This window comes from Medicago sativa, chromosome 3 (assembly GCF_051527215.1).
Source record: "Medicago sativa cultivar Bolivia chromosome 3, Bolivia_mono, whole genome shotgun sequence".
NCBI classification, from domain to species: Eukaryota; Viridiplantae; Streptophyta; class Magnoliopsida; order Fabales; family Fabaceae; genus Medicago; species Medicago sativa.
Window position 1 is genome coordinate 23,784,063 of NC_140751.1, and position 7,227 is coordinate 23,791,289.

Sequence of the window (7,227 nt, forward strand, 5' to 3'; positions counted from 1 at the left end):
TCCATATGTGAAATATGTGTGAAGAGCAAGCAAAGTAGATTGCCATTTGTATCCGATGCACCTAAAAGAGCAAGTGAAGCACTGCAAGTTGTTCATTCAGATATTTGTGGCCCATTTGAGGTACCTACTCTTGGTGGTAGTAAGTACTTCATTACCTTTATTGATGAGTTCACAAGAATGATTTGGCTGTTTATTATTAAGCTTAAGAGTGAAGCTTTAGAAACATTCAAAAGATTCAAAGTCTTAGTAGAAAAGGAAAGTGATAAATCTATTAAGATTTTGAGGACAGATGGTGGAGGAGAATATACATCAAAGGAATTTGAAGCTTTCTGCACAAGTCAAGGAGTTGTTCATGAAGTGATTGCTCCATATACTCCACAGCATAATGGACTGGCAGAAAGACGAAACATGACTCTACTAAACATGACCAGAAGCATGCTTAAGCAGAAGAATTTACCACACAAGTTTTGGGGTGAAGCAGTAACTACTGCTGCTTACATTCTAAACAAGTGTCCCACTAAGAAGCTAAATCTGAAGGTGCCAGAAGAAGCTTGGTGTGGAAGGAAGCCCAGTGTTAAACACTTCAAAGTGTTTGGTTCCTTGTGTTATAAGCATGTACCAGATGCTAGAAGAAGCAAGCTAGAAGATAAAAGTGAAATTATGATACTCATAGGGTATCATCCTACTGGTGCATACAAACTGTACAATCCTGGAATCAGAAGGTTCATTTCAGCAGAGATGTGATAGTGAATGAAGCTGAGAAGTGGAAATGGGAAAATGAACCTGAGTACAACAGTGAAATCCAGCAAAGCTACATATACCCTGATTCAAGTGATGAATCAGAAGGTGAAGATGATCATGAAGTGACTGCAGATGATCAAGAGGAAATCATAGTACCGACAAGGCCTCAAAGGAACAAAAATCCACCTGCCAGATTGACTGATTGTGAAGTATCCTCTGATAATGCAGTGAATGATGAAGGTGATTTAATTCACTTTGCATTATTAGCAGATGCTGAACCAGTTAATTATAAAGAAGCTTTGAAGACTGATGTATGGAAAAGAGCTATGGTTGAAGAACTGCAGTCAATTGTGAAGAATCAAACCTGGGAGCTAGTTGACTTGCCGGACAAGAAAAAGAAAATTGATGTCAAATGGGTATTCAAAGTGAAGTTGAACCCTGATGGACAAGTCTCTAAGCACAAAGCAAGATTGGTGGCTAGAGGTTTTCTTCAGAAGCAAGGCATAGACTATAATGAAGTGTTTGCTCCAGTTGCTAGAATTGAAACTGTGAGGTTAGTCACTGCTATTGCTTGTAAGAATGAGTGGTCACTCTACCATTTAGATGTGAAGTCAGCATTTCTAAATGGCCCACTGGAAGAGATAGTGTATGTATCACAACCACCAGGTTTTGAAATTGCTGGGAAAGAAAATATGGTGTATAAACTGCACAAAGCACTATATGGATTAAAACAGGCTCCTAGAGCATGGAACAAAAAAATTGACCAAGTTTTAACCCAAATAGGCTTTGAAAAGTGTTTAGTTGAGTTTGGTGTTTATGTTCAGAAACTTTCTGATGGAGGAACTGTTATAATTTGTCTGTATGTTGATGACTTACTCATCACTGGCAGCTCAACATCAGAGATTGAGAAGGTTAAGAAGAAACGAAAGCAGGAGTTTGAAATGACTGATCTGGGTGAACTTTCATTCTTCTTAGGAATGGAATTTGTGAAATTGAAAGCTGGAATAGTGATGTATCAGCAGAAATACATTGGTGAATTGCTTGATAAGTTTGAAATGAAAAACTGCAATACATTTTTTAAATCCATCAGAAACAAACTCAAAGCTGGATGAATGCATTGAAGAGGAGAAAGTGAATTCCACAATGTTCAGGCAAATGGTGGGATCTCTGAGGTATCTGTGTAATAGCAGGCCAGACACATGCTACTTAGTTAGTGTGATCAGCAGGTTCATGCATGATCCAAGGAAATCTCATCTCATAACAGCAAAGAGGATTCTCAGATACATAAAGGGCACCATAGATTTTGGTTTGTTATTTCCATATGGAGCTCAAAGAAAAGTGAATGAGCTCATTGGATATTCTGACAGTGATTGGTGTGGGGATCTGACTGATAGGAGGAGCACTTCAGGCTATGTGTTCAAATTCAATGATGCTGCAATTTCATGGTGCACCAGGAAGCAACCAGTCACTGCACTTTCATCATGTGAAGCAGAGTACATAGCTGAAACTTTTGCTACTTGTCAAGCACTTTGGTTGGATTCAATGATGAAGGAACTTAAGTGTGAAGTGATGAAGCCTTTAACACTGAAGATTGATAACAAATCAGCTATAAGTCTTGCTAAGAATCCAATCTCACATGGCAGGAGTAAACACATTGAGACCAGATTCCACTTCATTTGGGAGCAGGTGACTAATGGAATGATTGAGCTGCACTACTTCCCCACAGAACTGCAAATTGCTGATGGTTTTACAAAAGCAGTAAAGCTTGCCAGATTTGAATTCTTGAGGAAGAAATTAGGTGTTTTTAATATTCAGCAGTTATGATTAAGGGGGAGTATTAGGATATTAATCAATAATTGTTGTTCAGTTTCTGAAGTGCAGCTTCTGAAACAGTAGCTTCTGAAGTGAAGCTTCTGAACAGCAGCTTCTGAAGTGCAGCCTCTGTACATCAGCTAGCTTCTGATGTGTAGCTTCTGATGTGTTCAGAAGCTGGGTCTAGTAACAAACTTTGGTTAGCTTGTTAACCAAGGGAGTTAGTTTGTCAGAGGAGTTTGTTACAACGTCTAGTTGTATATATACTCACTCATATGTTGTAAATATTAAAGAGAGAATGTGTGTGAATCAATAAAAAATTCCATTAGTTTTCTCTCTTTCAGTTTTACAAATAATTCTGTTATTTCTCATCTTGCTTAAAACAGCTTATTCTTCATAAGCACTTTTGCTGCGCAAAGAACATAGTGATTGTTCAAACAATTTGTTTGAGTCAAATTTCAAACACTCCATTTCAAATGTTGATAGTGTCTTCATTTCATGGGTCTTTGTTCCTGGTTTTCTTGTACTATTCATTTAACATATAAATAGAAAATATAATAAACAAAATCCGAGAAAATTTTGGCTTTTTACAACTCACAAGATCCTTAGTTTGTGAGTGACTGAGCAGATGTTAAATATGGGTCTGCAATTGAGTAGATGTCGGTGTCAGTAGGGCGAATCAGAGGCAATGGACAAAGTAGAGACGTAAACGTTGTCGACGCGACGTCTTCGAAAAGAAGGAACCACGACAATTGAAGGAGATACACAGGCTTGATCAACACAGATGGGATGAGGTGGTCACATTTTTTATTTTGTTATTGGGTTTAGATATTTCTACTTACAATTAAGAGCATAACACGTGACATGATTTACTGCATGAGATTGATGAAACAATAAGATTAGCCTAAAGGCACCATGTCTCCCCACTTCAATGTTAGGAAATCTGGATCCCATATTTAGTGCAATTTTACACACCTTTCACTTTTATATTAAAGGTCATGCTAACATATGCATCATATACTCTTTAGAATACATGTTAAGGATACTATAAATAGAAACAATTTATTGAAGAAAAAAAAATGAGTTCTTCATGTAGCAAGAAGAGAGAATGTAGTGAAATATGAGGCGTAAAAATTGATTGCGTTTGGAAAAAGCAAATCAAAGCATATTCTATTAAAAATAGAATCGAATTGCGGCTAGATTACAAAAACATCAATGATCACAATTGACAAAACCGAAAAGCGCACACCCACAAAGTAACACAACTAAGTAACGTAAACAACACAACGGCACCAACCATCCATACGTTAACAACACCGACACGACACGGCTGTCCACGTTAACACGTTATATAAATATTCCCCATTCCCTTTCATCACCAAAATATCAATCAAAATCTCTTTAACACAAAAACTTGTTCTTAATCAACACTTTGCACTCTTTTTTCATTATCTGTTGCAGAATTTTGCAATTACAATGGCATCATCATCATCTACCACAATGAAGTTCTTCGTTTTTGTCATCGTATTCGCCGCCGTGGCCTCGGCCCAAGACCTTAGTCCGTCGTTGGCTCCAGCACCAGGTCCTGATGCTGGAGCTGCCGGTACTGTTACAAGTTCTGTGGCTATGATCGGAGCTTCAATTGTGCTGTCAATGATCGCTCTCTTCAAGAACTGAGAATAGTCCATTTTGTGGGAACACTGTTAATTCTTTATCAGCACATATGATTCTTATTGTTGTTTTTCAATTATTGAACTGCTTAACATAGAGTTCATCTATGTATGTGGTTGTATATATAGCGGATCGGATATATTGAGTGATCTTTACAAATTAATTATTTATTGTATATGTTAGAGAAAAAAAAAAATAGGATTTTTGTATTCTTTTTTAGTTTTCTTCTTCTATTATTTTTTTTTTTGAGGGATTCTTTTATTAATTTATTATTATTTGGTGCCATGAAATTTTGTTGGATATTTATATTTTATTTTTAGAAGTGATAATCGAACAATTAAAATGTGATAATCTTCTCGATTTTAATTTTGTTGGGAATTGATATCATGGAACCAAATTAAATTTAAAACTTTTTTTTTGAAGTAAAATTAAATTTAAAACTTTTCATCCATAAAATCATACATTTATTTCTAAATGGAAGAGTATTATTATTTCTCTAATTGTTTTTTATTTTTTTATATTAGTGCGTTTAATAAATACTCATACTAATATATAAAGGGTACACACTATTTTGAGTTGGATTTTTTCTTTTCAATTTTACCATTTATTAAAACTAGTTGGATCTTATTAAAATAACAACAATCCACAATAATAGAAGAAACAATTCACAAAAATAGGAATAATATTAGATATTATTTTTTTAAGCGAAGAGAGAATAGATTAAATAAAAATAAAAGTACAAGAGACTAACCAAATAAGAATAAACAAAAGTGTAACAATCGTTCCTTCAAAAAAAAAAAAAAAGTGTAACAATCCTTAAAAGGCAATACAACCGTGAACCAACCCTAACGGGTAAACAAACAAAATATAAACAAAGAAACGAAATTTTAAGTGAATAGACTCAGCCACCCCAACATAGGGTATGAAAACCAATGTTAGACATTATGAAAACATTATTTTAAACTTACGTAAAAAAAATATGTTTTGGTGTAACATTTTTCCTTCCAATTTTATCTTTACTTAATTATTTTTACCTTTTAACTATTACTTGCCTATAAAAGCGGAAAAGACAAACACATTAGTAGTGGTAATAATATAAACAAATTGATTCCACATAAAATTCTTTTATCAAAATATTTTTTTCTGATAAATTAAGAGCATAATGACATCAAAGAGAATAAAAGACATTCCAACCTGTATGACATTCCTAGTTTCACCTTTATCACAATTTGGGAATAACTTTTGATCAACAACAATTATATGGGAGTACATGGGTCGGTTTGGGTTGGGTTTGGCCAAACCTAAGACCCTAACCATATAGGGTACTCCGGTTTGGGTGAGGTAGTGTAACCACTTGTTACATTATTGGATTAGGTTGGGCAAACCCACTAATTTCTGGTTTTAGTTTGGTTGGGTAATGGATTACCCAAATTATTATTTTTTTTAAATATTAAATGACTAAATGACGAGTCATCATATTTTCTCATAAAAATTACTCTATTATTTTTATTTATTTTTAAAATTTATGTAACCTATTTTTACTACATTTTAGAGTCATAAAATAATAAATGATAATATCAAATAATAAATTTCATAATAAAATACTTGCAACAAACTAAAGTTGAATAACATAAAATTTCATTAGCATCAAAATAACCAAATATTGCAACATCCTAATTTGTAACTCTAACGGTTTTAATTTCCAATATACATGATACCTTGTGTCAATTTTTAAAATTAGACTTAATTTATGACCAAAACTTTTGGTATTCTCTTTCTTTCTAATGAAAATAATAATTAAAGTATGAATATTATTGGATAAATGGGTTTATTGGGTCTGGGTCTAATTTTACCTGAAACCCATTATTTTTTATGGGTTTTACATTTTTTAAAATCATATCCACCCAAAGACTTAACCTAACCCACTTTTTTTTAAAAAAAAATTGGTGGGTTTGACCGGTTTTTTTTGTTGACCCAACCTATATACACCCCTAGACAATAGCTATAATAATGGCTAAAATCTCTCCGTGCATGATAGAAAAATTACTAAAAATTGAAATATTTTGAAAAATACTTCCGTAAGAGCCATGGTGCCAAGAACTGAACTGTTTGTGTTAGCCATTAACCAAGTAAGGCACGAAGCTTTCAAAAAAATTGGAATGATTAGAGGAGGAGGCTTAAAATTGGGAATCAATTTCAAATGCAGCAGAACTTGTTAACTTTACAACTATACAACTTCTATTAGTCTGGCTAATAGCAACATGTAAAACATCGACAATGAAATCATAATAAACTATCTCAATGACTATGTTAACTTTATCATCGACTGAAAAAACAATAACGATAAAACTATGTCATTTTGAAAGTGATTATGCAAAACCTCGGCTGAAAAAAACAAACAAATAAACATAGAAACAAACTTAAGCATGATTACGTACCTGTCATATATTTAGTGAAGTTAATTAGCAACACTAAAACTTTAAAATAAAATAAACAAAATAAAATTTGAGAGTTAAATTCATCAATTGAGAGTTAAATTCATCAACTCAACAATATAGAAGACCTATTCATATATTTAAAGTAGTTAGCAACATTAAATTTATCTTTTATGAACTTCACAATCCAAAGAGTATAATAAATAATGGTTTCATTTGGAAAATATTGTAGAATAATCCTGCTTTATTATGTTTCAAAAAAAAAAAAACCTGCTTTATTTAATCAGTGGAACCATAAGATAAGTTCTAAGGCCATTAAAAAAGTGATGAGTCATAAGTAGATAGCAAGCCAAAAGATTGAAGAAAGGAGGAAATCAGCTACATTGCAGCATGCAAAAAATATCCAGATATGGCGTGCACCACATTCAATCCAAAACTTTCACACCAAAAAACGCGCTATAAGCCTTGATCCTCCATCCATTGCAACATGGTGTGTGATGTGATTTGAAACCAGCAGTAACAACGAATCAAAATCGAAAATCATACCGAAATCAAAACCGAGTTGAAA

The 7,227-nt window shown here is 33.5% G+C and overlaps 1 pseudogene; it reads left to right on the top strand.

Moving 5' to 3' along the window:
* The first annotated feature begins 1,896 nt into the window (after positions 1-1,896).
* On the top strand, positions 1,897-2,565 carry LOC146936518 (secreted RxLR effector protein 161 pseudogene; annotated as a pseudogene).
* Positions 2,566-7,227: the final 4,662 nt, after the last annotated feature.